Here is a 14,760-nt window from a genome sequence, read left to right as displayed (position 1 = left end):
ACCTCCAGGAAGTACATTTTAAAACCATCCATAGGATATATATATAGCACCAGCACAAAGGAAATATATGGACTCTTCAGAATCTGGATCGTGCCCTAAATGTAGAATGGCTAATGCTAAATATTTCCATTGCTTTTGGACTTGCTCCAAAATACTCCGCTTCTGGCGCAAGGTTCTTTCATTCCTTAATGTGACACTGAACCTATCCCTTACCCCCCATCCTTTAGCCTGCCTTTGTGTCAATTTTTCACACTGGGCATTAACCTCACAACAGAAACAAGTTATCCCCTTCCTAACGGTAGCTTTGACCCTAGCTAAAAAACTTATCTTAACTTACTGGACCAAGAAGCATGCCCCCTCGATCCAAGAATTGAAAGCAAGATTATTGCAGTTATTGTATTTTCATAAAAGAGCACTCTCCCTTAACCCAGGCTATCGAATATCAAAATTCATTGATAAATGGGGACAATTTATATCTTCCTTGGATATCAACTTACAATCAAACATTTTAATGGCTGTACATACTGGTAACTATACGGTCTAATAATGTTTTGGAAATAGGATACTGTGTTATGGATTAGATATTTGTAATGTATGTCCCAAGTTCCCATTTTGCTATTTACCAGGTATCCCTTTTTATTACAAGGGCTCATCTCACGTTTCCTCCCTTACCCGCCTCTTCCCTACCTACCTCCCATGTCTGCGTCTACCCCACACATGATGTTCGTAAATGGTTTTGTGGATGTTTGTCCCAGTAACACTATAATGACGCTTCTGTCTTTAACATTGTTTGAATTATTGGAATTGTTTATAAATAATGTAAAAGCTATAGATGAATCTGCAGATCTATAACTTATGTTTCAATATATACCTACACACACAGTGAACCTAATTGCTACTTACTTTATACATTAACCCCGTTCTAAATTATATGTTTGTGTTAAAACTGCTGTACTGGCTAGTACTGGGTCTTACATCTTAGACCATTTACCTTTAGTATTCCTGAAACATTGGGGGTCATTCCGAGTTGTTCGCTCGCAAGTGAATTTTAGCAGATTTGCTCATGCTAAGCCGCCGCCTACTGGGAGTGAATCTTAGCATCTTAAAATTGCGAACGATGTATTCGCAATATTGCGATTACACACCTCGTAGCAGTTTCTGAGTAGCTTCAGACTTACTCGGCATCTGCGATCATTTCACTGCTTGTCGTTCCTGGTTTGACGTCACAAACACACCCAGCGTTCGCCCAGACACTCCCCCGTTTCTCCAGCCACTCCTGCGTTTTTTCCGGAAACGGTAGCGTTTTTTCCCACACGCCCATAAAACGGCCTGTTTCCGCCCAGTAACACCCATTTCCTGTCAATCACATTACGATTGCCAGAACGATGAAAATGCCGTGAGTAAAATTCCTAAGTGCATAGCAAATTTACTTGGCGCAGTCGCAGTGCGGACATTGCGCATGCGCATTAAGCGGAAAATCGCTGCGATGCGAAGATTTTTACCGAGCGAACAACTCGGAATGACCCCCATTGTCTTTCTTATATAGTCGTATTGATAACAATATTTTTATTTTACTGAGTATAATTTGAATTTGTACATTGTCTCAAAATTGTGAAAATCTAATAAAGCGTTAATATGAAGAAAGCACATGGGCCCTCATTCCGAGTTGTTCGCTCGCTAGCTGACGTCATCGCGCACCGCACAGCAAAGGTCCTCTCCATGAAGGGAAACTAGACCGTAGCGTCTAGTTTCCCTTCATGGAGAGGACATTTGCTGTGCGGTGCGCGATGACGTCATAGCGCACCGCACAACAAAGGTCCTCTCCATGAAGGGAAACTAGACGCTACGCGTCTGGTTCTCTTCAAAGCGGGGGGCACTGCGGGGGGCACAGCGGCGGATCTTGCCATGGTGCAGCGCCCTCCGGATGGCGCCGGTGCCCTCCGGAAGGCGGCGCCCCGGGCAAAAGTCCTGCTTGCCCGTGGCAAGATCTGCTACTGCTCCAGACCTACTCCTAGATTGCGATCAGCTCGGTCAGTTTAGTTCCTGGTTTGACGTCACAAACACGCCCTGCGTTCGGCCAGCCACTCCCCCGTTTCTCCAGACACTCCCGCGTTTTTCCCTGACACGCCTGCGTTTTTTAGCACACTCCCGGAAAACGCTCAGTTATCACCCAGAAACACCCCTTTCCTGTCAATCACTCACCGATCAGCAGTGCGACTGAAAAGCGCCGCAGGAACACCAGCAAATCTACTAAGTTTTGTGTTAAATAACTTAGTGCATGCGCTCTGCGTACCATGCGCATGCGCATTTAGCAACAAATCGCAGCATACCGAAAATCGACAACGAGTGAACAACTCGGAATAACCACCTTGGTGAGATCACCTATGCAGGTAAACAATGAAAGGAGGGAACTTATCCTGGTCTAATAGGCAGAGGTGTAGCTAGGTGCCATGGTGCCCGGAGCAAGGATATGTTTCAGCGCGCCCTCCCCTTTACTGAATTCAGTGCATGTTACATTTGAAAAGAAAAAATATTTAAAAATCCAAAATTGGTAACAGGACTGGTTATAGACCTTGCGGAGCTCAGGGCGAAAGTTTCCTTTGGGTGCCCCTCCATGTTTAAAAAAGGGACATGGCTTCATTGGGAAAGGGGCGTGGCCTCAGAATAGTACCAATTTAGATTACACCACACAGTACTGTCCGTTATTCACCACATAGTATATACACGTTTGCCATACAGGAGAGCCTTTTATACACGTTATGCCACTTATACATGTTACTCTGCAGCTTGTAATGCAGAGGTGCTGCAGCAGCTGGGGCAGAAATAGGTGCTGCAGCAGCTGGGACATAGTGATGTTCTGCAGCAGCTGGGACAGAGAGAGGGATGTAGCATGACAGATGTAAACCTGATGCATACCTCCCAACATGACCCTCTCCAGGAGGGACAGAATGCTCTGCTCCTGGTCTTCCCTCTTAATTTGTGATTGCCATCACCTGTGCTGAAACACCTTTTATATCCATTAACCTGTTCAACACAGGTGCCGGCAATCATACATTAAGAGAAAAGTCCAGAAGCAGAACATATTGTCCCTCCTGGAGAGGGTCATGTTGGGAGGTATGCTGACGCACAGCTACAAGCAATCAGTGAGACATATAAAGAGGGAGGCAGGGCGCCGTCTGTGTCTCCTGTTTTCGCCTCTGGCCTGCCTTGTTCCCTACCTAGTCTCCAAGTCAGTGTGTAACCCTCTGCTTCTCCTCCTTCTGCTCTGCAGCTGCCTGTACAATGGCCTGCGGGTGGAGGGAAGGGGGATGTCAGGCGGCTGCGCGCCCTCTAACTTTTCCAGCGCCCGGAGCTTGAGCTCCACCGGAGCCACCCTCGCTACACCCCTGCTTATAGGAGCAGTACGGGGTGGGTATGAGAATGTGGGGAGCACACCAAAATCCAATGAAAATGACCCTGCTGCCCCCCCCCCCCTCCCCCTCCTGCTCACTTTGAGGGGTAGGCCTGTAAATCACTACTGATGTTCTCTGCCAGAGGGTTAGTAGGCCTGGTCCTGGTGATTTCATTGCAAAGGTTTGGTGAGTAAACATAATGTTCCTGAAATTCTTCTTGATGTTGTTCAATGTTTGTTCAACTGTTGATTTTAAAAACGCTTAGAGATAGGAATGCTTTGAGTATTGGAAAGCACAGCTGACACGCACAGCTGTGCATGGTTGAAGCTACAGACATGCTATGGTAAAATGAAACAACTACAGCTGAGGCAAATGTCCCACTAATCAAAGGTATTAAATTGCACAGTGTTTGACTATGCAAACATCAGCCCAGTCGGCCTTCATAAACATCCTAGTGATATTTGGTGGACCCCTTCATTCAAAGTAAAGCATTCGTTACCTCTAATACCAAGAAATAAAGACACGGAGACTTGAATTTGGCAGAAAAATTGCTAGCTATTTATTTGACCCTAACCATAGCAAACCTGTAAATGAAAACTTTGTTAAGATGCCGATTCAGCCGGCATATGGTGGCAGAAAAAAGAACGGCTCTATTAAACTAACGCTAACCTTAAAATGCTAAAATTCGAAACCATCCTAATTTAACTACAAACTATCAAAATCGGTAATAGGTGACAACTCAACCCCCACAGTGACTACCCACCCTGATGGGTGCCCTGCCGCTGCCTCCCGGACGGGTGGTCGAGCGGCCAAAAAGTAGATGGAGGTGAGTGCACCTAAACCACACCAAACTGTAAATCACTACAGCTTACCATACAACTACAAACTGCCGTTCTTTTCCGCCAATAAATAGCCAACGATAAACCCAGCCAACAATTCAACGCCAAGGCACTCCGTGCCAGAACCTCTACCAACAGGGCGGGAAGGCAATTCACCAACAAGAGAGAGCAAAATGGCCTAGCCTTCCCTATATATATTAACCCTCCCCTTTTTCCAAAGGCTGTACTTTCCTCACAGCTAAGTCCACCCCTCACAAGATGTTTAACTCATTCCTTTCCTATGCAGTCAATTCTCTCTCCTAAACATCCTAGTGATATTTGGTGGACCCCTTCATTCAAAGTAAAGCATTCGTTATAGAGATGAGCGGGTTCGGTTTCTCTGAATCCGAACCCGCACGAACTTCATGTTTTTTTTCACGGGTCCGAGCGACTCGGATCTTCCCGCCTTGCTCGGTTAACCCGAGCGCGCCCGAACGTCATCATGACGCTGTCGGATTCTCGCGAGACTCGGATTCTATATAAGGAGCCGCGCGTCGCCGCCATTTTCACACGTGCATTGAGATTGATAGGGAGAGGACGTGGCTGGCGTCCTCTCCATTTAGATTAGGAGAGAGAGAGAGAGATTGACCTGAGGCTGATACTGTAGAAGAGAGTGCAGAGTTTAGTGACTGACCACAGTGACCACCAGCAGTGCAGTTGTTTTATTTAATATATCCGTTCTCTGCCTGAAAAAAACGGTACACACAGTGACTCAGTCACATACCATATCTGTGTGCACTGCTCAGCCCAGTGTGCTGCATGCCTGCATCATCTATGTATATATTATATATCTGACTGTGCTCAGCTCACACAGCTTATAATTGTGGGGGAGACTGGGGAGCACTGCAGTGCCAGTTATAGGTTATAGCAGGAGCCAGGAGTACAAGACAGTCACATACCATATCTGTGTGCACTGCTCAGCCCAGTGTGCTGCATCATCTGTGTATATATTATATATCTGACTGTGCTCAGCTCACACAGCTTATAATTGTGGGGGAGACTGGGGAGCACTGCAGTGCCAGTTATAGGTTATAGCAGGAGCCAGGAGTACATATTATATTAAAATTAAACAGTGCACACTTTTGCTGCAGGAGTGCCACTGCCAGTGTGACTGACCAGTGACCTGACCACACTGACCACCAGTATAGTTAGTAGTATACTATATTGTGATTGCCTGAAAAAGTTAAACACTCGTCGTGTGACTTCACTTGTGTGGTGTTTTTTTTTTTTTATTCTATAAAAAACTCATTCTGCTGACAGACAGTGTCCAGCAGGTCCGTCATTATATAATATATATACCTGTCCGGCTGCAGTAGTGATATATATATATTTTTTATATCATTATTTATCATCCAGTCGCAGCAGACACAGTACGGTAGTTCACGGCTGTAGCTACCTCTGTGTCGGCACTCGGCAGTCCATCCATAATTGTATACCACCTACCCGTGGTTTTTTTTTCTTTCTTCTTTATACATACATACTACTACATCTCTTTATCAACCAGTCTATATTAGCAGCAGACACAGTACAGTACGGTAGTTCACGGCTGTGGCTACCTCTGTGTCGGCACTCGGCAGTCCGTCCATAATTGTATACCACCTAACCGTGGTTTTTTTTTCTTTCTTCTTTATACATACATACTACGACATCTCTTTATCAACCAGTCTATATTAGCAGCAGACACAGTACAGTACGGTAGTTCACGGCTGTGGCTACCTCTGTGTCGGCACTCGGCAGTCCGTCCATAATTGTATACCACCTAACCGTGGTTTTTTTTTCTTTCTTCTTCATACATACATACTACGACATCTCTTTATCAACCAGTCTATATTAGCAGCAGACACAGTACAGTACGGTAGTTCACGGCTGTGGCTACCTCTGTGTCGGCACTCGGCAGTCCGTCCATAATTGTATACCACCTAACCGTGGTTTTTTTTTTCTTTTGTTCATTATACATACATACTACGACATCTCTTTATCAACCAGTCTATATTAGCAGCAGACACAGTACAGTACGGTAGTTCACGGCTGTGGCTACCTCTGTGTCGGCACTCGGCAGTCCGTCCATAATTGTATACCACCTAACCGTGGTTTTTTTTTCTTTCTTCTTCATACATACATACTACGACATCTCTTTATCAACCAGTCTATATTAGCAGCAGACACAGTACAGTACGGTAGTTCACGGCTGTGGCTACCTCTGTGTTGGCACTCGGCAGTCCGTCCATAATTGTATACCACCTACCCGTGGTTTTTTTTTCTTTCTTCTTTATACATACATACTACTACATCTCTTTATCAACCAGTCTATATTAGCAGCAGACACAGTACAGTACGGTAGTTCACGGCTGTGGCTACCTCTGTGTCGGCACTCGGCAGTCCGTCCATAATTGTATACCACCTACCCGTGGTTTTTTTTTCTTTCTTCTTCATACATACATACTACGACATCTCTTTATCAACCAGTCTATATTAGCAGCAGACACAGTACAGTACGGTAGTTCACGGCTGTGGCTACCTCTGTGTCGGCACTCGGCAGTCCGTCCATAATTGTATACCACCTAACCGTGGTTTTTTTTTTCTTTCTTCTTCATACATACATACTACGACATCTCTTTATCAACCAGTCTATATTAGCAGCAGACACAGTACGGTAGTTCACGGCTGTAGCTACCTCTGTGTCGGCACTCGGCAGTCCGTCCATAATTGTATACTAGTATCCATCCATCTCCATTGTTTACCTGAGGTGCCTTTTAGTTGTGCCTATTAAAATATGGAGAACAAAAATGTTGAGGTTCCAAAATTAGGGAAAGATCAAGATCCACTTCCACCTCGTGCTGAAGCTGCTGCCACTAGTCATGGCCGAGACGATGAAATGCCAGCAACGTCGTCTGCCAAGGCCGATGCCCAATGTCATAGTACAGAGCATGTCAAATCCAAAACACCAAATATCAGTAAAAAAAGGACTCCAAAACCTAAAATAAAATTGTCGGAGGAGAAGCGTAAACTTGCCAATATGCCATTTACCACACGGAGTGGCAAGGAACGGCTGAGGCCCTGGCCTATGTTCATGGCTAGTGGTTCAGCTTCACATGAGGATGGAGGCACTCAGCCTCTCGCTAGAAAAATGAAAAGACTCAAGCTGGCAAAAGCAGTAGCACCGCAAAGAACTGTGCGTTCTTCGAAATCCCAAATCCACAAGGAGAGTCCAATTGTGTCGGTTGCGATGCCTGACCTTCCCAACACTGGACATGAAGAGCATGCGCCTTCCACCATTTGCACGCCCCCTGCAAGTGCTGGAAGGAGCACCCGCAGTCCAGTTCCTGATAGTCAGATTGAAGATGTCAGTGTTGAAGTACACCAGGATGAGGAGGATATGGGTGTTGCTGGCGCTGGGGAGGAAATTGACCAGGAGGATTCTGATGGTGAGGTGGTTTGTTTAAGTCAGGCACCCGGGGAGACACCTGTTGTCCGTGGGAGGAATATGGCCGTTGACATGCCTGGTGAAAATACCAAAAAAATCAGCTCTTCGGTGTGGAACTATTTCAACAGAAATGCGGACAACAGGTGTCAAGCCGTGTGTTCCCTTTGTCAAGCTGTAATAAGTAGGGGTAAGGACATTAACCACCTCGGAACATCCTCCCTTATACGTCACCTGCAGCGCATTCATAATAAGTCAGTGACAAGTTCAAAAACTTTGGGTGACAGCGGAAGCAGTCCACTGACCAGTAAATCCCTTCCTCTTGTAACCAAGCTCACGCAAACCACCCCACCAACTCCCTCAGTGTCAATTTCCTCCTTCCCCAGGAATGCCAATAGTCCTGCAGGCAATGTCACTGGCAATTCTGACGAGTCCTCTCCTGCCTGGGATTCCTCCGATGCATCCTTGCGTGTAACGCCTACTGCTGCTGGCGCTGCTGTTGTTGCTGCTGGGAGTCGATGGTCATCCCAGAGGGGAAGTCGTAAGCCCACTTGTACTACTTCCAGTAAGCAATTGACTGTTCAACAGTCCTTTGCGAGGAAGATGAAATATCACAGCAGTCATCCTGCTGCAAAGCGGATAACTGAGGCCTTGACAACTATGTTGGTGTTAGACGTGCGTCCGGTATCCGCCGTTAGTTCACAGGGAACTAGACAATTTATTGAGGCAGTGTGCCCCCGTTACCAAATACCATCTAGGTTCCACTTCTCTAGGCAGGCGATACCGAGAATGTACACGGACGTCAGAAAAAGACTCACCAGTGTCCTAAAAAATGCAGTTGTACCCAATGTCCACTTAACCACGGACATGTGGACAAGTGGAGCAGGGCAGGGTCAGGACTATATGACTGTGACAGCCCACTGGGTAGATGTATGGACTCCCGCCGCAAGAACAGCAGCGGCGGCACCAGTAGCAGCATCTCGCAAACGCCAACTCTTTCCTAGGCAGGCTACGCTTTGTATCACCGCTTTCCAGAATACGCACACAGCTGAAAACCTCTTACGGCAACTGAGGAAGATCATCGCGGAATGGCTTACCCCAATTGGACTCTCCTGTGGATTTGTGGCATCGGACAACGCCAGCAATATTGTGTGTGCATTATATATGGGCAAATTCCAGCACGTCCCATGTTTTGCACATACCTTGAATTTGGTGGTGCAGAATTATTTAAAAAACGACAGGGGCGTGCAAGAGATGCTGTCGGTGGCCAGAAAAATTGCGGGACACTTTCGGCGTACAGGCACCACGTACAGAAGACTGGAGCACCACCAAAAACTACTGAACCTGCCCTGCCATCATCTGAAGCAAGAAGTGGTAACGAGGTGGAATTCAACCCTCTATATGCTTCAGAGGTTGGAGGAGCAGCAAAAGGCCATTCAAGCCTATACAATTGAGCACGATATAGGAGGTGGAATGCACCTGTCTCAAGCGCAGTGGAGAATGATTTCAACGTTGTGCAAGGTTCTGATGCCCTTTGAACTTGCCACACGTGAAGTCAGTTCAGACACTGCCAGCCTGAGTCAGGTCATTCCCCTCATCAGGCTTTTGCAGAAGAAGCTGGAGACATTGAAGGAGGAGCTAACACGGAGCGATTCCGCTAGGCATGTGGGACTTGTGGATGGAGCCCTTAATTCGCTTAACAAGGATTCACGGGTGGTCAATCTGTTGAAATCAGAGCACTACATTTTGGCCACCGTGCTCGATCCTAGATTTAAAGCCTACCTTGGATCTCTCTTTCCGGCAGACACAAGTCTGCTGGGGTTGAAAGACCTGCTGGTGAGAAAATTGTCAAGTCAAGCGGAACGCGACCTGTCAACATCTCCTCCTTCACATTCTCCCGCAACTGGGGGTGCGAGGAAAAGGCTCAGAATTCCGAGCCCACCCGCTGGCGGTGATGCAGGGCAGTCTGGAGCGACTGCTGATGCTGACATCTGGTCCGGACTGAAGGACCTGACAACGATTACGGACATGTCGTCTACTGTCACTGCATATGATTCTCTCACCATTGAAAGAATGGTGGAGGATTATATGAGTGACCGCATCCAAGTAGGCACGTCACACAGTCCATACTTATACTGGCAGGAAAAAGAGGCAATTTGGAGGCCATTGCACAAACTGGCTTTATTCTACCTAAGTTGCCCTCCCACAAGTGTGTACTCCGAAAGAGTGTTTAGTGCCGCCGCTCACCTTGTCAGCAATCGGCGTACGAGGTTACATCCAGAAAATGTGGAGAAGATGATGTTCATTAAAATGAATTATAATCAATTCCTCCGCGGAGACATTGACCAGCAGCAATTGCCTCCACAAAGTACACAGGGAGCTGAGATGGTGGATTCCAGTGGGGACGAATTGATAATCTGTGAGGAGGGGGATGTACACGGTGATATATCGGAGGGTGATGATGAGGTGGACATCTTGCCTCTGTAGAGCCAGTTTGTGCAAGGAGAGATTAATTGCTTCTTTTTTGGGGGGGGTCCAAACCAACCCGTCATATCAGTCACAGTCGTGTGGCAGACCCTGTCACTGAAATGATGGGTTGGTTAAAGTGTGCATGTCCTGTTTTGTTTATACAACATAAGGGTGGGTGGGAGGGCCCAAGGACAATTCCATCTTGCACCTCTTTTTTCTTTTATTTTTCTTTGCGTCATGTGCTGTTTGGGGAGGGTTTTTTGGAAGGGACATCCTGCGTGACACTGCAGTGCCACTCCTAAATGGGCCCGGTGTTTGTGTCGGCCACTAGGGTCGCTAATCTTACTCACACAGTCAGCTACCTCATTGCGCCTCTTTTTTTCTTTGCGTCATGTGCTGATTGGGGAGGGTTTTTTGGAAGGGACATCCTGCGTGACACTGCAGTGCCACTCCTAAATGGGCCCGGTGTTTGTGTCGGCCACTAGGGTCGCTAATCTTACTCACACAGTCAGCTACCTCATTGCGCCTCTTTTTTTCTTTGCGTCATGTGCTGATTGGGGAGGGTTTTTTGGAAGGGACATCCTGCGTGACACTGCAGTGCCACTCCTAAATGGGCCCGGTGTTTGTGTCGGCCACTAGGGTCGCTAATCTTACTCACACAGTCAGCTACCTCATTGCGCCTCTTTTTTTCTTTGCGTCATGTGCTGATTGGGGAGGGTTTTTTGGAAGGGACATCCTGCGTGACACTGCAGTGCCACTCCTAAATGGGCACTGTGTTTGTGTCGGCCACTAGGGTCGCTAATCTTACTCACACAGTCAGCTACCTCATTGCGCCTCTTTTTTTCTTTGCGTCATGTGCTGATTGGGGAGGGTTTTTTGGAAGGGACATCCTGCGTGACACTGCAGTGCCACTCCTAAATGGGCCCGGTGTTTGTGTCGGCCACTAGGGTCGCTAATCTTACTCACACAGTCAGCTACCTCATTGCGCCTCTTTTTTTCTTTGCGTCATGTGCTGATTGGGGAGGGTTTTTTGGAAGGGACATCCTGCGTGACACTGCAGTGCCACTCCTAAATGGGCCCGGTGTTTGTGTCGGCCACTAGGGTCGCTAATCTTACTCACACAGTCAGCTACCTCATTGCGCCTCTTTTTTTCTTTGCGTCATGTGCTGATTGGGGAGGGTTTTTTGGAAGGGACATCCTGCGTGACACTGCAGTGCCACTCCTAAATGGGCCCGGTGTTTGTGTCGGCCACTAGTGTCGCTTAGCTTAGTCATCCAGCGACCTTGGTGCAAATTTTAGGACTAAAAATAATATTGTGAGGTGTGAGGTATTCAGAATAGACTGAAAATGAGTGGAAATTATGGTTTTTGAGGTTAATAATAATATGGGATCAAAATGACCCACAAATTCTATGATTTAAGCTGTTTTTTAGTGTTTTTTTAAAAAAACACCCGAATCCAAAACACACCCGAATCCGACAAAAAAAATTCGGTGAGGTTTTGCCAAAACGCGGTCGAACCTAAAACACGGCCGCGGAACCGAACCCAAAACCAAAACACAAAACCCGAAAAATTTCAGGCGCTCATCTCTAATTCGTTACCTCTAATACCAAGAAATAAAGACACGGAGACTTGAATTTGGCAGAAAAATTGCTAGCTATTTATTTGACCCTAACCATAGCAAACCTGTAAATGAAAACTTTGTTAAGATGCCGATTCAGCCGGCATATGGTGGCAGAAAAAAGAACGGCTCTATTAAACGAACGCTAACCTTAAAATGCTAAAATTCGAAACCATCCTAATTTAACTACAAACTATCAAAATCGGTAATAGGTGACAACTCAACCCCCACAGTGACTACCCACCCTGATGGGTGCCCTGCCGCTGCCTCCCGGACGGGTGGTCGAGCGGCCAAAAAGTCGATGGAGGTGAGTGCACCTAAACCACACCAAACTGTAAATCACTACAGCTTACCATACAACTACAAACTGCCGTTCTTTTCCGCCAACAGCAAAAGACTCTACCCCAGAGTCTTCGCACCGCCACCATAACCTCACCCTAACTCCTGCAACACTAGACACAGATCCTCCAGGAAAAGCATCATCCCCTCATTGGATAGATGCACACCATCAGGCCGAAAAAGGTGACTGTCTCGGAACCGAATCCTAGGGTGGCGAACTACCTTGCCTCCGTGGGACAGCACCCACTTTGCCACCGCCCCATTCACCTTCTTTCTGGCCTCATCAATCAGGCGACCGTCCGCCACACCTCGCCAACTCAACCTTGGCACCATCAAGGAGAACACCAATACGCAATTGGTCTATGCTGCGGCCACACTTGCCAGATCCTGTATCATGGCCCACCGCAACTCCAAAGATGTCCTCTTCCCCAGGTCGTTGCCACCTAGATGGACAACCAGCACCCTAGGGACTCCATGCTTGCTGGCCTGACTGACAAGTCTACTTCTCAGATCTTTCCACATCATCCCTCGCCAACCAAGCCAACGAACTCCCTGAGCCCCCTCCGAGGCCAAAAACTTGGCGGCCCAATACACATAAGAGTGGCCAACCACCCAAATCGCCAAGTCATCTTCAAACCAACCGGAAGAGGAGGAAAAGGGGGTAAAATTGGTTACTAATTATCTATACCATTGTTTATTAAATGCATTAACCTGAAGGATCTGCCAAAAATAAAAAATTTAGTTTACGTTTATTGCAGAAGTCACGGCCTAGCCGATCTGCACAAGCTTCTAGCCAATTTGAAGCAGACATAAACACACAATGGGAAAAATTAAATTAAAATAAGAAATTAAACGGGTGGGGGGGGGGGTATAAAAAGGGAAAAAAACATGTAAGAACTCAGCTGGAGGTGAAAGCGTAAAAACCTGCTGAGGGACTTTGATTAGAACTGATCAGCCGAATTGTGGATTAGAATTCAGTCCGTCAAGTCAGGCAAAAAATCGCAAAAGAACTCCAGACCCCCGCTGCCGGCTCATGCCAGCAGCGGCGAGTGGCTAATCCCTGAGTAGGATAAAAACGGGAAAACAAACAAACGCACAACACAAGAACGTACTGAACTGTAACAACATGATTATAACAACTATAATTAAACAAAAACCACGCGCAAGCCAACATCTCATGCGACGGGGCGAATATATCGTCTGTAACTTGACGACTTTCATCGCCCCACCGCCTGGATTTCAGCCATGGAAAATCCCGCCGACGCAGCCGACGTCGCAGCCCCTATGCGGAAGGAATGTGTCCCGAAAGCAGCGGGTGGAAGGCCCAAGCTCGCCAGACAACGACCCAGCATCCAACGAAATTGATATTTCGTCACCGGCAGCCCGTCATAATGCAGCAGCCATGACCCCCTCCTGTCGGGCCATACTGCCTCATATTGCACTGCCAACCTTACTGGGCAAATGCTCTCCTCAAGTGCCGGAACCAAGGTGACCCATCGACCTCTCCCCACTTGGTCCGTCTTAGAACGACGCAATCTGCATAGCAAGGACCTCTCACCCACCACCACGTCCCCGACAAGCATGCGCTACCAATTCCGAAACCCTAAAGGCCCCGTGGTAAGCCATGGAGAACGCCAAACTAAACAACAGCGACTCAAACATGGACGACGCGATACCTCCAACTGCCCTGATGACAGCCGGCAGCAAAGCCGCATCAATGGGCCGCCTCTTGTCAGGCGGCGTCGGCGCGACGCGCGCCCATCCTTTCATCGCCTTCAGCAGAATCCCGCTTTTCGTCACGTCAGGGACGCCCTTGATTTTGCTGAAAAACAAAATACCAGCCAAGTACCGGGATACCACCGCTCTGGACCTACCCGAAACATACAGCTGCCAAATAAAAGAAAGCATCATCCAATGCCCGCTCTTACCTTGCTGATTTCGTCCTCGAACAAACTCCTCCCACTCGCTCCAAGCTTGTCCGTAAGCCTTCAGCGTGGTTGGCGCGACTGACCGCAACGCTAGACCCTCCAGTCCGGCCCGATCACCTGCCATACATAACCGGAACAATGAAAACCATGCTCGTCGGCCTCGGGTGCCAACAACCAAAACCTTTCCCACTGCCCTCGTGACAATGCGTCGGCAATTCCGTTCTCCATACCCGGCACATGCTGCGCGCGGAACCACAGGTTCCTACGTAGGCATGTCAATAGTAACTGTCCTAGCACCCTCAGAACCACCAGCGACTTCGCCCTCTAGTTATTTATCGTATGCACCACTCCCAGATTGTCACACCTGAACAAGATGCTGCGATGAGCCAGCCGCTCGCCCCAGACCTCCAGCGCCACCATAATGGGGAAAAGCTCAAGAAGCAAAAGGTCCTTAGTTAAACCCTCGCGACGCCATTCCGCCGGCCACGAGGCCGCGCACCAAGATCCCTCCAGATAGCACCCGAATCCAGAGGCACCCGCTGCGTCAGTGAACAGCTGCAACCTAGTTCTGTCGACCGTTGGGGCCTGCCATATACACACCCCGTTGAAGTCCTCCAGGAACAAGGCCCATACGGCCAAATCCCTCTTAATCTCGGAGGACAGGCGCACGAAATGGTGTGGTCTGGCACACCCCGCAGTTGCCCTTTCCAGCT

The sequence above is a fragment of the Pseudophryne corroboree genome, chromosome 4 (genome assembly GCF_028390025.1).
Source record: "Pseudophryne corroboree isolate aPseCor3 chromosome 4, aPseCor3.hap2, whole genome shotgun sequence".
In the NCBI taxonomy this organism is placed as follows: Eukaryota; Metazoa; Chordata; class Amphibia; order Anura; family Myobatrachidae; genus Pseudophryne; species Pseudophryne corroboree.
This window is presented reverse-complemented; position numbering follows the sequence as displayed.